Source organism: Heliangelus exortis, chromosome 7 (genome assembly GCF_036169615.1).
Source record: "Heliangelus exortis chromosome 7, bHelExo1.hap1, whole genome shotgun sequence".
Lineage (NCBI taxonomy): Eukaryota > Metazoa > Chordata > Aves > Apodiformes > Trochilidae > Heliangelus > Heliangelus exortis.
The window spans coordinates 32787443-32802789 of record NC_092428.1 but is presented as its reverse complement, the minus strand read 5'-3'; the positions used below and the strand labels follow the sequence as shown (position 1 = coordinate 32802789).

At 43.6% G+C, this 15347-nt stretch overlaps 2 protein-coding genes across 4 annotated transcripts in view; one reads left to right on the top strand and one right to left on the bottom strand.

The window, feature by feature from the left end:
• The window catches only part of DOCK1 (dedicator of cytokinesis 1), a 277133-nt gene that overhangs the window by 136539 nt on the left and 125247 nt on the right, over positions 1–15347 (bottom strand). The window lies entirely within an intron of this gene.
• INSYN2A (inhibitory synaptic factor 2A) overlaps positions 8950–15347 on the top strand; it is a 42517-nt gene continuing 36119 nt past the window's right edge. For both annotated transcript variants that reach the window (XM_071749675.1, XM_071749676.1), the window contains exon 1: positions 8950–9412. The gene's annotated coding sequence lies outside the window, so the exon portion shown is untranslated. The remainder of the gene's footprint in view (positions 9413–15347) is intronic.

Sequence of the window (15347 nt, the reverse complement as noted above, 5' to 3'; positions counted from 1 at the left end):
AGAACAAGGGGCACAATCCTTCACCTTTTTTATCAGAGGAAAGGACAGAACCACCTGCAAAAAACACAGAGAGATGTGAAAAACACAACAGAAGCCCCAAAACAAACCCCAACTCCCCATGGGATGGAGGATGCTGCAGCTCTGGCAAGCAGCAGCCCCAGGAGAAGGCAGAAAAATTCTCTCCAAGGCAGAGAAATTCTTTCTCCAAGCACATGGGACCAACTCATCCTTTTTTCTCCTCCTCTTTAGAACCAACATCCCTTGTGTTGGCCAACAGAAGGCTCAGTGAGCCCAGTGTAGCCACTCTCTGTCCACTCAGCATCCCCACCAGTGCCCAGGAGCTTCCCCACAGGCTATCAAGTCCCTTATTTAGAGAATGAGTTGCTGCAGAGCTGTTCTGTCATCTGGTAATTGATGTGAAATAAGAAAATTATACATCAAACCAGACCTCATTAGTGCATCAGCCCAGCTCATTATCCTGAGAAAAAAACTTAGCTGACAAATAAAAGTTCCAGTGATGTTTGCTGCTACCCTTCAGTGAGAGCTTTGATTTCCATCAGCTCACAGAGAAGGAAAACTGGATTCAGTAAATAAATAAATACAGCTTCCTTAGGAAACAGGGACAGAGCAGATGGGAGAAGGAACACAGCAGGGCAACCCAAATGAAAGCCTGGAGAAGGGAAAGCTCTGAGGAGACCTTGCAGCCTTCCAGTGCTTGAAAGGAGATTCTAAGAAAGATGGGAGAGAGATTTTCCCAGGATTTGTAGTGACAAGGGGTAATGATTTTAAAATCAAAAAAAAAAAAAAAAAAAAGGAAAGATTGAGGTTAGATATGAGGAAGAAACTTTTCCCAATGAGGGTGGTGAGACAGTGGGACAGGTTGGATGCCCCATCCCTGGATGTGCTCAAGGCCAGGTTGGATGAAGCTTTGAGCAGCCTGGGCTATGAAAGATGTTGGACCACATCATCCTCAAAAGGTCTTTTCCAACCTGAACCATTCTGTGATGCTGGGACAAGGGGGTGGAGCAGCTGCCTCCTGAGAAGGAGCCCCAAAGCCCCACATTCTTCCAAAAAGGCAGAAGGGGAATTTCTATGACTGAGGTTTACAAATTGACAGAGGTGGGGGATGAAATGAGTGCACAGCTGTTAGACACAAATTTCAGAGTATCAGAACCAGGAGGCAGCTGCTGAAGCTAATAGGAGATGAAATTCAAGCAAATATGAGCAGGAACTCTTAATTTAGGCATTCACATTTTGAAGGCAGCGAGTGGTGGAAGCTGCAGCTACAGAAATGGAGGTGACAGGCAGCAAAACCAGGCCCAAGCTGTGACAAGATGCTCTGATGAATGAGAAACACCTGGAGAAAAGCAGCTCCACACCCAACAAAGTTCCCCAGGCCACACTCAGTTATTAGGTATTTTGAATTTCTAGAAGGAATTCAAGGAAGCCCCACAGCATTACAAAATATATAAATCTTTTTCTGAGATTTCAGAGTTACAGGGATGCAGAACCTCCAGAAAAAGTCACTCCAGGACATCACCACCTCTTCCCAAAGCCCACCTGCCCATCTGCTCCCAGTCTCCATCCTCTGGGGCAGCCTTTGGTGACCCCATGAAACACAAAGGGCTGTCAAGCCCATCAGCCACCTCTGGCTCCAAACCTGCCCAACAGACAGGGCTCTGCCCATCACCGTGGCTGCTGGGCTTCCCTTGCCTTCCCCCAGCCACTGACTTCTCAGACTGACACCCCCCTGATTCAGAGTACGTGGTTATTATGCTCCTCAGCTGCTGCTGAGCATAAATATTTAAAGTCCCAACTCATTTAAATACTGAAGAAAATCAAAATGTGAGGCTACTTTTAATGGGTTTTAATCCAGTGTCCTGGAGATGATGTTTTATAAAGGACAGAGACATTTTTATTGCACTAGATTTGAAAAGCCCCAGACCCAGGATTAAGGACTTCACTTGGCTTCTGCTGTCAGTCATAAACTCATTTAATGTCATTATCAAGTTTCCCATATTTATCACCAGGCTGCTGCATAGCATGACTGATTTAAATATTTGGTGTTTTTAGGATTTTTGGACTTTTAATAAGAACTTCTGAAGATTCCCCTGGTAAGGTAAAACTGACTCACATCCATTTTAATGCATAAAGGAATTAAGCCTTTCCACAGTCAATCCTAAGTTCAGCACAGCATCATTTGCATTTGCTTAAGTTCCTGGGTCACTTTATTTTTAAAAAACAAATTAAAAAATTTGCTGGAGCACTGGCACGACTCCAAGCTTAAAATACTATTTTTTCTATGCAAATATTTGACACTAGCAACAAGACAGACAGGGATTTTTTTTTTGCTTGGCCTAAGTTCTTTTGAGTCTTCTAACACAATGCACCATTGGATGCTGTAGGAACAGAGTGAGATTTCCAACAGTTTACAACAAGTTTTAGATTAAAAAAAAAAAAAAAAAAAAAAAAAAGCTACTGCTTTGGTTTGATTATTTAAGAAACGTTGGAGTCTGGAAGTGTGTTACTATGTTTGGTTTATCCTCCATTGACATGAACATTTAAATTACTGAAGAAACATATGGGGGAGAAAAGAAATTCTTAAATAAATCCCAAGTAAGACCCTGTTGTTTAATTACTCATTCTGCAGTAAGAAATTGTGTCAGAAAGGCCTTATCAACTAAGCCCATACACAAGTTTTGCCTTCCCAGAGCAGCAAAGGAGCTGTGAAATTCTTTGTTTAAATTAGTGGAACACTTTTTAATATTTCTGGTGGCCACTACATTCATACTACTAGTAGTAAGTCTACTACTTTTCAACACACCTCTCATTAAACCAAGAAAGGAGATGTTTAATGAGGGATATCTCATTAAACCAAGAGAGGAGAGGACTATAGGGCTAAAGGTTTGGGGTGCCTGACTCTTTCTAGATGTTTTCTTTAGTCCTCTGCAATCTCTCTACATTTTTAAGGGCAACTTTAGTTTGCTCTCTGGATTTTGGAAACTCAACTAACAAGTTCATTTCTGGACACTGTGGCCAAAAAGCTTTGTTTTAGACTCAGAGCATCAATGGAAATGGCATGTTCAGTTTACTTCTGACTACTTGGACTTTTTGCTTTTTTTTAATTCTCCTCCAATAATTTTGTACGACTTTCATTTTTCACTGGTTTCCTACATTTTATTTGCACTTGGGTTTTTTCTGTTAAGTATTATGCATTAGCACCAGACTGCTATCTGGGCTTCTAACTTTAAGGCAACATGAAAAAGGACATAAAAGCCTGTATTTTTATGCTATATTCAAATTTTAAATAGTTCAATATTTCAATCTAGAAACCCCTCGATATAGGGTTTGGGAGCTTATATTACCTTATAACATTTAATGGTTCTTCACTTTGACAGAAAAGCTGCATCAAATCCTCCTTCTAATGAAATCAATGATGTATAAATAATATATTATTCCCCCAAAGAGGAAATAAGAAGCAGATGAAAGGAAGACTTCCCATTATTTGTTACATTTGCCTTTTTTTTGTCCGTAAGTTGAACTCTGAGATAAAACTCCCGCTCGTCCCAGATTTCATTGGGTGCTTAAATCTCAAACCATTTGAAGGCCCTCAAAAGTACCATCAGATTTTTGATTTTTTTTTTAATTTTTAAACAGGGCAGTATTTCTCTGCAGCTGGGAGACACATCCCTGGGATTTGAAAAAGTAACAAACAGCCCAAAATATTTTAAAAGTTCGCATCGTATTCCTTTAAAAATCTTACCCCACTTGCAGTTTTCTCAAGACATCTCAGTAAGAACCTAATTTCACGTTTGCTCTTACTGAGCAAATCAAACACAGTGATTTATTATTCAGATGGGCACAAAGGATTTTCTGAAATGCAAAAAGAAGGGCTATAAAAGCACAAATCATCAGTAATGACGACAAGCTAAACTGCCTTTCAAATATGAACAAAATGCAGCCATTTAGGGTATCATACATCATGGTCTCTCAGACCCTCATTTATTTCCTAACTGTACAGGAACTGCATGATAATGTAAGCAGAGCAGAATTCTGCATCTCTTGAGAACATCTTTATTAGAGAAGTGATTCCACACCTTGTACACGCCCCGAGAGACTTGCTCATAATCCCCACCCTTAGGAGAAAAGAAACATTTCCAATTCTCAACCAAGTTCCCTTCCCAAAAACATTTTTATGCTGAAACTTCATTCTCCTGAACTGTAAACAATAAAAGCAGTGAAAAAAAAAATCTCCTAACCCAATAAAATTAGGGCTTCTTTCTTACTCTGAAACTACATCCAAAGCCATTTCATTTCCTAATGAGACAGCATTCAACTGCAACTCCAAAATCTCAGCTTTAGCTGCTAAGAGCTGTTATATTTTCCTTCCAGTGATCTGTACAATTGGAAATTAAGAGAAAGGTCTAAATCCTGTTCATGCTTGTACCAACAAAGTAGAGAAGTAAGTATCACTGCTAATGAGGTTACTCAGCATTTTCCATCTCAGAGCAGAAAAATCCATAAATAGGAGTTCACTTAATCAGCTATTTAAAATTTTAGCTGCACGCAGGTATTATGGGTATTATACACATAATCTTAAATCCACTTTATCTTCAAAATGTTCCTCCAAGTTAACAGATGTGCAATTACTTGCACTTTGCAGATAAAGAACAGACAGAAGTATAATCTCAAATGAATTGTCCAAGCTCACGGAAAAAACTTATTATGAAGCAAGACACTAAATTAAATCTCTCAAATTTCTGCCTAACATGACTTGGAGAGACCTTATTTCTTTGTCATCACAGCCAAGCAGATTACATCCTTCCCCAGAGCAAGGAGCACCTCTAAGGATGTGACTGGATGAGGACCTGTTTGAAATTCAAGGGGAGTTTGCTCTCACCTCAGCTGAAGAGAGGAACATATTTAACATCTTTCCATTTTTCTTCCTATGGCAAGTAAATAAACAAGCAACACTTTTACCAGGGAATACTGGGCAGCTATCATGTAAAGGCATGAAAATAATGACTTCTTTCATGTGACTGAAGATTCAGCAAGTAAACCACTCTTCTTCCACTTAAAAAGGAGGCAGTAAGGTTCTACAAAAAAAAAAAAAAAAAAAAAAAAAAGCTGGTCCTAAAGAATCCCAGAGTTGTTCTGGTTGGAAAAGACCTTTAAGCCCATCCAGTCCAACCATTAACCCAACTCAGCTGAGCCTGATGCTAAACCATGTCCCTCAGCACCACAGCCACCTTTTAAACACCTTCAGGGCTGGTGGTTCAGCCACCCCCCTGGGCAACCTGTGCCACTGTTTGGTAACTCCTTCAGTGAAGAAATTTCTTCTCCTATCAAACTTTAGATGCCTACTCCTCTATCTTCTAATATCCAGCCTAATTACATATATCCTAGTAGCCTAGCTCATGGACTTGGTGTCAGCACTTAAACCACCCTTCCTAGGAAAAATTATTTAATGTATTATTTAATGTATTAAATAAAAGTTATTTAATGTATCTCCAACATGTGTATTATTTAATTTATCTCCAACATCAGGCCCAGCAGGAAAGGTCCCAAGTGGTAACACCCTCCTGAGACCAAATCCATGTCCCCAGCTTGCTGCCAAGGGACCCTTGGGCTGGGGTTTGCTCAGCTGTGCCCAGCCCAGCATCTCCCCAGGGGCACCAGAGCTTTCCTTGGCTCAGGACCCACCCCTGAACATGCACCCAGCATCCAGCCCAGGTTTAACACCAGGATAAGTTTAAAGAGCAGCTTTCACACCAATTTTGAAAATGGCTTTGGAGTGTGTTATCCTTTTCCCCATGCTGGTGTTAGCTGGGACACCTGGCAGATAACCTGAGCTCATGCTTTTTCCCTGAGCTGGATTGGAGCTTGTTTCCTCCAGGACTGACAAGAACTTCATTAACTGTTCCAGAAAATTACATTTTAACGTTACCCTGTAGGACCAGCACGTTCTGGTGGAGCATAATGACAGAAAACACCTGCCTGACACACACATCTCCCCCAGGAACCACCAGTCCTCTGCCCAAAGTCCTGGCAGCTGCAGTGAGCATGAAGAGGACTTGTCCCAACACTGCCAGCCAGGAGGGCAGGACCTGACATTCCCACACCAGCACAGAAGGAGCATTCCAATCATTGGGATGTGCCTGGTCTCCCAGTGCTCTCCAAGATGCTGAATATAAGGAAAAAAAAATAAAAATAAATAAAGCAAGACCTGAAGTCTGCAAGCCAGGCTGTGCAAGAAGATGAACATTTATACACACATTATACACAAATTTATTGTGGAATTAGCAATGTGGAAGAAGGATTCCATACTGTAACTATTCTCTTATCTCAAACTGGAAGTTGAGTGTCACTAAAAAGTCTCCCTGCTCTCAAATACAACCTGATGATTTTTTCATAAGTCCAAGGCAGGATTTCCATCCACACACCTGCACACCTTCTGGGAACAAAGCCCACAGCCCTGAGAAAGGCTCATTCCTCCTGGACAAACACCTGAAGAAAAAGGCAGCTGGGGAAGGTAGGACGCTCCATTAGAGAGAAATGCATATGCAATCTAAAAAAAATGATTTAGTAAATTGTCTCCTTTCTCTTTGCTTTTTTCCAGGTTGATGCCAGACCTCAAACAACATTTTGACACTATGTTTCATTACAGACCAGTTGCACTCGGTGTTCCTTTCGTTTTTTTTTTTAAAAGGCTGAAGAAGGGGCAAATGGAACAACAAAGCATTTCCATTTTCCCAGTTTATTTACTTCTCTACCCTTTTACAGTACCATGAAGCATGATCATCAGAAAATGTGTTATTTTTCACAAAACCTGATTTAAATATCCTTACATACCCTCATAGCATCAGCAGTTACACCTATGCAGGACTAGCAAGGCCCTGATCCACAACTGAAAAGTCCTTTCTAATTCTTTAAAAATCTACAGAAGAAGTTTCCTAGCTTTATAATGGAGGCATATGCCTAACACTGTGCAGGAATACTCAGCCCTGAGACTACAGACCTTAAATATAATTACAGAGAAGGTAAGAATATTGTTTAACTACTTCTTCCATTGAAGGGCTTTTCCTTTCAAGTCACTGAGGTTATCGAGCAGCTGTATTTGCTTCTAGCAATCATGTTTTCCATGTTCTGGGGTGTGCAGCTCACAGCCTCAGCTTGTGACAAACAACAGCATCTCCTACCACAGATCTATTTGCCTCTGTTGCAGAAACAATCTTATTTAAAACTTAGTCACCACACCATGTCATTTTACCTATGTCTGCAACCAGGCTGCAGCCAAGGACAGATTTATTCTGCTATACAGAAAACCACAGAGGCCCTGGAATCCAGCAAGTCAGTGCAGCTGGGAAGAAAGGGAAAGAACAGAAGTGTGGTGCTCGTTGTTGCACGAAAAAGTTCACACTTAAGTTCTTCCCACCTGTTTCTGTACAATAAATTGTTGAGTAAGAAACCCAGAGAGATCCTAACCTGCAATGGAAGCTCCTGGCAGTCTGGCTGCAAGGAGTGCACAGCTCCCATCCCAAGCACAGCACACGCCCAGATGGCCAAAAGTGATGCCCCTGGACACCCTTTTTTAGGAATCAGCAGTAAATTTGCAAAGAAGGGGAGAGAAGAGAGCAAACAGAGTACCTGAACAGGTAGGAGACAGGGAGAGCTACTCAGCTGCCCTCTGCTGACTGTCTGATTGCTGAACACTCACTCCTCTGATCCCCTCCTCTAGAGCTCAACTGGAATTTAGCAGGGGAGGATTTCTGTGAAAGCATCTCCACGCTTCCACGCGGATGCTTAGGTGACAGTCGGGTCCATAAGGGTTTCTTTCCCCCCTCTTGGGCTCTACCAGCAGAGCCTGATGCAAAGAGAGTGAAGCTGGCACCAGCAAGGTGCTCCGGCCACCGCAGCAGCAGCAGCAGCATTCATTGGTGCAATGGGCTGCTCCAGTTAATTAACTCTAAAAAGATGTCCAGGACTTGAGCCAGTATTTCTGCTGCATCCTGCTACGGAGATGTCCTCACTTGTGGGTGGCTCTCCCTGCTGTGGGGTGGCCTGGGGCACACCTTTTGTGGTTGGGCTGATCCAGGGATCTGCCACTGGAAACCAGGGGGCCCCGCAGTAAAGCCAAAGATGGATAATGCTCATCAACACTCCTGACAGCAAAGAGGGTGACACTACAGGCAAACTACGTGCCAGCACCTGGTGGCAACTGAACCAACCCCCTTTCATGCTGTGGTGAAAAAGACCTCTGAAAAAGCCATATTACTGAAAGCCTCCAAAGGGGACTGACCCACTGCTTCTCAGCTCAGATGGATTCTCCTGCCTCCCATGGCATCTTCTGCCAGACTGGGCTGATTAAATACACATGACCTATTTAACGTTGAACTTTTCCTTTTAATGAAAAAACGTCCCTGAAAACCCTTTTTTTTTTTTTTTTTTTTTTTTTAAAGACGGTAAAGCGGTTGAAAGGTGAAAAGCCAGGTTTTAAGTTTTAAGAACAACCATTGTGCTTCCCCATTCTTGCTGCTTTGCCAACCCGCTTCACTTTTAAATTCCCTCCATTTTATCCGGGGTTTAAAAGCAAACGGGAGCATCTATTAATTCGGTCGCTTAAATATTTCCCCTCGCACAAAACGCAGCCGTGTAGCTTTAAACAACCCCTCCGTGAAATCCCAAACGGATCAGCATCACCCACTCCGCATCTGCTCCGGCGTTTAAGGAGCGCAAGAGGAGAAAACCAGGGTGCAGCGCAGAGATCGCTTTCAGATCCATCTATTATTCACGCGGAGAGGAAAAAAATCGGAATAACCGCAGATTTTTGGTATCATCGCCAGTCCCCCATTCCCCCCCCCCCCCCCCTTTTTTTTTTTCACGCCTCCAGCCCGCTCCAGTCCCGTCCCTCCTCCAGCCCAGCCCCCGGCTCCTCCCCGCCGCCCCAGCCCGGCCGGGGGACACCCGCCGGTCCCGCTCAACAAGTTCCCCCCGTTCTTGCTTTTTTCCCGACCCGGCTGCCCAGAGAATTCCCTCCTCCTCCTTCCCACCACCACCAACCAGTTCCAGCCCCCGCCCCCCGAGCCGCAGCCGATGAGGGCAGCGGGGGAGCCAGGGCTGGCGGCTGCCTCTAGCGAGCGCTCGGGCGGCCGCAGCTGAGCGCCCGGCCCCGGGAGAACCGGCGGCGTGGCGGGGCTGAACGGTACCGGCCCCGGCCCCTGCTGCTCCTCCGGGCAGCGAGGCTCCGGGCTCCGGTTCTTCTTGCTGCTGTTTCGACGCCTCGGCTTCTGCTCGCAGCAGATGAGCGACCACCGCGGAGCTTCTCGCCATCTCGCCCCGTTGGAGGGAGGGAGGGAGATGCAGCCCACAGGGAGCGCCCAGACCGCCACTTCTGTCTAAGGGAAGCATTAAGGTAAGCTCCCGGCGCTGCCACAGCCAGGCGGAACGCTGCCCTCGGCTTCTTCCCCCCCCCCCCCTCCATCCCTCCTTGGGCGAGGAGTCCTAAAAATACCCAGTTCCTTGGGTTTTCCCGAGGAAAACTTCCGAGGGCTGGGCATAAAGCATCGCGCCAGCCGGAGCGTTATGCAATAGTGGATCTGCCAGCCTGGGAACGGCGATTGCGGCCACAGTAACTTTCATGACAGATCAGGAGAGATTATTCCACACTATCACACCCAAAGCCTTACTATACTTCTCCCTCGAAAAACAACCGGCGTTTCCTTCTAGGGCTGGGGAGAGGTGTAGCTGGAGGATTTTTTTTTTTTTTTTTTTTTTTTTTGGAAGCTGCACGAAGTGCTTTTAGTTTTTGTTTTCACCCGATTGATAGCGAGGAACCTACGGGCTGCTCATGATTAACTTGGGAAGCGCTTGGGAAGTCCTCGGGCAGCCCCTGATGAAGTGGCCATGGGAGGGCATTGGACGTGTTCATCTGGTAACTCGCAGTATAGCACCCTTCATTAAAAACCAACCCCAAAATCCTCACCAGGGGCTGAAGCTGCTGCTATTCTGTCCACTGTGATTATGGAGAAGCAGTGGTTCTCCTGATATAATACACCACTGCACCCCCCCACACCCTGAGTCGTCCCCCCCTCCATCACCATCATCAAACATTTAAAATTGGAGATGCCTTCAAAACAGAAATGGGACAAAAGGCAGAAGGGATCCAGCACCAAAGTCACAGTCCTGCACCTTGCATCTGGGGAGGCATCCAAAGCTTCCCGCTTTGCATCTCCATCTGGCCTTCCTACTGCTAGGAAAGAAAGAAAAAAAAACCCCTCTCCTGTGACCTCCACGTCTCTACTTAATGCCATATTTACAGAGAGTTACAGCAGTGAGGGGGATGCAGGACTGCAGCTGGCTCAGATCTGTTGGGGGAGGTGGGGGAGCAGCCTGCTCTAGCAAAATAGGGACATCTTGCAATGTGGAAAGCAGAGAATATGTTCCCTGCTTATGTCACCATCTCCCCTGGGCTCTGTCCCAAAGGAGCTGAGCCCCCCTCTCTGCCACGAGTCAGAATAGGTAATGGAGCAGTTTTCATTTGACCTTGTCTGTCTCAGCAGCTAAAATCCCTCACAAACGTAAGGGAGGAGAATTTAACTCATTGGGCTCTATGATCAGGAAGTTTGGAGAGACCTGTTTTGTCAGGGAATCATTATTTTCCTCCTGAATGCTGGCAGAAGGCGCTAACAAAAGCCAAACCAGTAACAGGTCACGTCTGAGATAAACTGGGAATTTATTTCCTCTGCTCAAGTGTTTCATTGTGATTACCCTTCCTATTTACAGAGCTGTCAGGAGTGCTGCATGTATCAAGGTTAAAATCTAGCTGCTAGATGAAAAACTACTAGCTAATAAATAGATGAATATCACATGGCGTGTCCTAGCCATATACTCAGAGTAATTTAATGTAAAATTACAAGCAAAGCTATCCATAGTAAAAATATGACAAGTAACATATTCCCTTAATTCTGGCATGAAGCCTTTTGGTGTTCCACCACTCTGCTCATGCCTGCCTTTCCTTACTACCACAATACAGTTCTCTTCAAGTGCAAATAACAGTTCCAAGTTGGAAGCTGGATTTTTATTTTTTTCCCTAGCATTATAAATGCCATAGGAGCAGCTCAGAGAAAAAAATCTCTCAGTGCTCAGATATTACTAATTTATCATCTGGAGGTTTATATTCTATAGAGTGATGGCATCCAGTCACTGGTTTCAACAGAAATCCATAATGTATATTACCAATCCAAATACTCATACTGAACAGTTGTAAAATAAAATTACTGCCCCAGAGTTTAAGGTGCTGTTGCAGTTAAAGCACACAGCCCTCACAGAATGAGCTCACCAGGGAAGGCTGGTACTAAATAAGCTTTTTTTTTTTTTTTTTTGTAAGGACGTCATGATGCCCTTGATGAAAACTGTGTTCTTTAGGACTCCATCATTATTAACAATGTATATTTTTAACTCTAATCTAATCTTGAGTGGAATCAGTGCCTTTCTCCTGAACTGGCACACAAAAAAACAGCTGGGCAAGAGCCTCACAAAAGGAAAGTATTAGTTACTTATCAAGAGGGATACTCAGCACTTAACATTCAGTGCACCCTCCTTACTAATAAAGCTCACAAACAAGGAGCTCATAAGCTCACCACTGCATTTTTTTATCCTCCCCATTAACTATTTCACTGAGAGAAGCCTTTCTGTAAGAGGGATGCACAGCATACAGAATTAATCTGAAGGGGAAAAAAAAACCCAAAACCCCCAGTAGCTAAGTTTAATGGACATACAAGATGAAGAAGGAAAATCTGGCTCAAGGAGCCCAGGAGGCTCTGCACAAGGGCAGAATCCCAGAGCAAGCATCATCCTCCTGACGTGCACTACCAGGGGCTGAACACTGTTGGTCACCACAGCTCTCTGGTAGGTTCCTTGGGAATCCAAACTCCACAAGAGATTGCACAACTGACAGCAAGGCATTTACACTCCTGTGTAATTTAGCCTCTTCCAGACAATTTAAAAGCAAACCTAACCACACCAGTCCCTTGCAGTGACCGATGTGGGAGTGAAAGCCAAATATCTCCAGGCAGCTCCTTATCCAACCATAGCATCTTGGGCAGGGAGAACTGAGGATGTACAGTCACATAATTCATCCATATTTAAGGAAATAACAGTAAATCTCAAATATTTGGGAGCATTAAAAATTCACATGCTTGTCTAAACTAGTTATTAAAAAGGTCTTATATTCTGCTTTATGACAGCCACTATTTAAAGAGCTGCTGAAAAACTGTGCAAGAGAGTAGAAAACATGTAAGCAACAAATCAGTTTTATACCACAGCATTCCCTTATGTTTTTTATTAATCAATTTGAAAATTAAATAGGCTTTAAGGAAACGAGACCATCAGCATGATGTAAAAAAAATTAGTGTCTCTTCAGTTGTAAATTCAGTGGGAGTTCCACAGTTACCCTCCTGAAAATCAGTGCTTGCCTATGAGCTTATGAACAGCCAGGTGTGACTCACTAGGTGCTGCCATTCAATTTTAAATTATTATTGACCCCAGTGAATGTGATCAGAGCATTCTCTTACTTAAGTGCCACTAAAAGTCTATTTGCTACATTTTTACTAGGTTCAGGCAGAAAAAAAGCCTCTCTGCTGGTCCCTTAATACCCTCAAAAATCAGCTTGTTTGTCCAGTGGCACAGCAGTGTCAGGGTGACCAGTGCCTTCCAGTCAGATGGGTGAGCACATGTCCCAAGGCCAAGATGATCACTTGTAAAACTAGCAGGTCAGTGACAAACAACAACTCTTACTGTCCTCCTCTTTGCCTATTTCTTTCTCCTTTTCACTGGCAGAAAGACACTAGGCCTGATTTTACTCCAGCAATACTTTTTCCAGCCAAATCCCCCCGATTTCAGTGCAGAGGAGCGTAGAAGAGCTCTTTTCCCTGTCTGAATTAAACAGAAAGGGATTTAAAAGCCCTGGGACTGAAAGCCTTGGAGTCCCATGATTTTTGGGTGCAGATCTGATCTTTATTCATTCCAAGAGGAGACTTTTGCATTTGCTGGGAACTGCTGGAGCTCTCCCCTGCAACACATCAGACTGCCCAGTCCCTGCGCATCACTGATCATTTGGCCTCAACTCAGACCGTACCAAAAAAGTCCATGTTAAACCTCTCCCAGAAGCTGTGGAGTTATGGCCAAACAAATCTGAGGCTGCAGCAACTGAAAAAGGCAGCCTGGAGTGGTCATTTCCTTGCCCACAACGTGCTCACGTCCACAAACAAATTCAGATGCATGGCTAAGAATCCCCACGTCGGAATTTCTAATACTTGAAATGAGACCTTAGTGTTGATTTCAATGCAAGAAACTGCAACTAGTAAAAGAATAATATTTGGATGCTAAGAAGCAAAACAAACCAAAGTATTCACCCACTCATGTTCAGGACAGCAGCAGAGGGTTAAAACACAGGCAGAACATGGCACTGCTGGACTAGAAGAGTTTTAGTTACACCAGCGCTGGCTTCTGCTGCAAGAACACACCACCACTTGGTTTTCTAAAATCCTCCTCTAACACCAGAGTTTCATTAAACAGGCAAAAAATGTTTAATGATTATATTAATCATTATACAGTGTTATATATACAGCAGTTATACAGTGGACCAAAGAACACCTGTGCACGAGGCTTTTGCACCTGACTGAACAAGATCTGCAGAAAGAGCACACAGACCAGAAAGGAGCACCCTGGAAACCCTCTGCAAACTTTTTCTCTATAGGTGCTGTCTGCCCCATGCTGTCTGCTCCTTTTCCAGCATCAGGATGTGTGCTGGAGAATGCTTTATCCTGTATGGATTTCTACTTGGCCCTCCTGCTCCTTCGGATACAAAGCTGAAGTCTTCTGCCCATCTACAGAGAGACTATTACCTTCTTTAGTTTTAGCAGACTACACCATCAAAAAAAAATTTTTCCTCTTGGTGTATTTACTTTTACTTCCATTTTACCTGGTACAAGAATTCCTTATTATTTGGACTGAAATTATACTGGCAAAACCCCCACCTTAACTCCTGCCTCTGACGACATCCACGGGGAAGAGAAGCAAGTAGGTTTGTGTTATTTTTGCCTGTCCATGATTGCTATAGCACACTTGTGAATAAAGCCCACATAGGTACAAAATTAAACCATTTGAAAAATAAAAGCAAAGGCAGATCATTCCCTGTGTTCTAAGTTAGGAGGAAGTATCAAAAGCTTAGAAAGAAGGATCTACTTCATTTGAGCTCTCCCTGCTTGTTTTATATTCACCCTTGCTCACCTCTTCATTTTCTTTTAACCTCTAGACAGGAATACAGCCCTATAAAACAAGTCATGACCACAGCACTTAGAGCTCTAAAGCCTTTGCTATACCACTAAAACCGTCCAGCAGGATTTCCAATTAATTAAAAACTGTCACTTTGTATTCAAGCCCCCCAGAATTACACAAGACCTTTATACAACCTTAACGCTTCCATCCCACAAGACCTAAGCCACAGGTCTTGTTAAATTTCACTAGAGACACACAAAGCAAAACACAGGTATGACAGCCCAGCACTGTGACCACAGGCTGGGTGCCTAAAACTAGCTTTAAATGCTATAGTTTGAGTATTAGTAATCCTCAAGCATAACCTGGAAAATTCCAGCTGCCAATGCTCCTGCCAGAGTCGTGATGTGTTGCTTGGAACAAGGCAGTGAGGTCAAAGCTGATGCAAGTTACACAGCCTAACCGTGGTGGAAATGACTTCCAGAACCAGAGGCTCTGTGATGCTCAACACAAAACCACTTCAGCAGGAGTGTAAATTCAGGACTGTTTGGCAAAATTAGTAATATGAGAAGTAGTTTTGGTCGGGTGAGTTATTTCTTGCTCTCCTTGGGAGAAGGAAGAAGAGGCAATTAAGTGAAATAACTCATGTTTGTGTATTTCTATATGAGGAGGGAAAAAACCTAAAGCAAGCTCAGTCTCTCCTTCAAATCATTAGTAACTGGTTGTTCATGCACATTTTGTTATTATATTCATTACTCTTTTCTGCAAATACAATCAGTTGAGGAGATATCCCCAAGTAAAGACATTCACCTTGTGGAGCAGTTTAATGCATTTTTGTGCGTCAAGGCCATTGGCAAATAAAAACCACAGGAATCTCTCTAAGGAGCTGACAAAAAGACAGATAAAACATCCCAGTGCCGAAGACAGTAATTCGGCAGAAATTATCCTTGAACTGCCTGGTCACACAGATAACACTGATCCACCCTGTAGACTGAGCCTCAGTTGCTGAATTCAAGATGAATCTGATGATTTTAGGAAGTCTAAGCTGAGCACATTGGTGAGAATAATGTGTT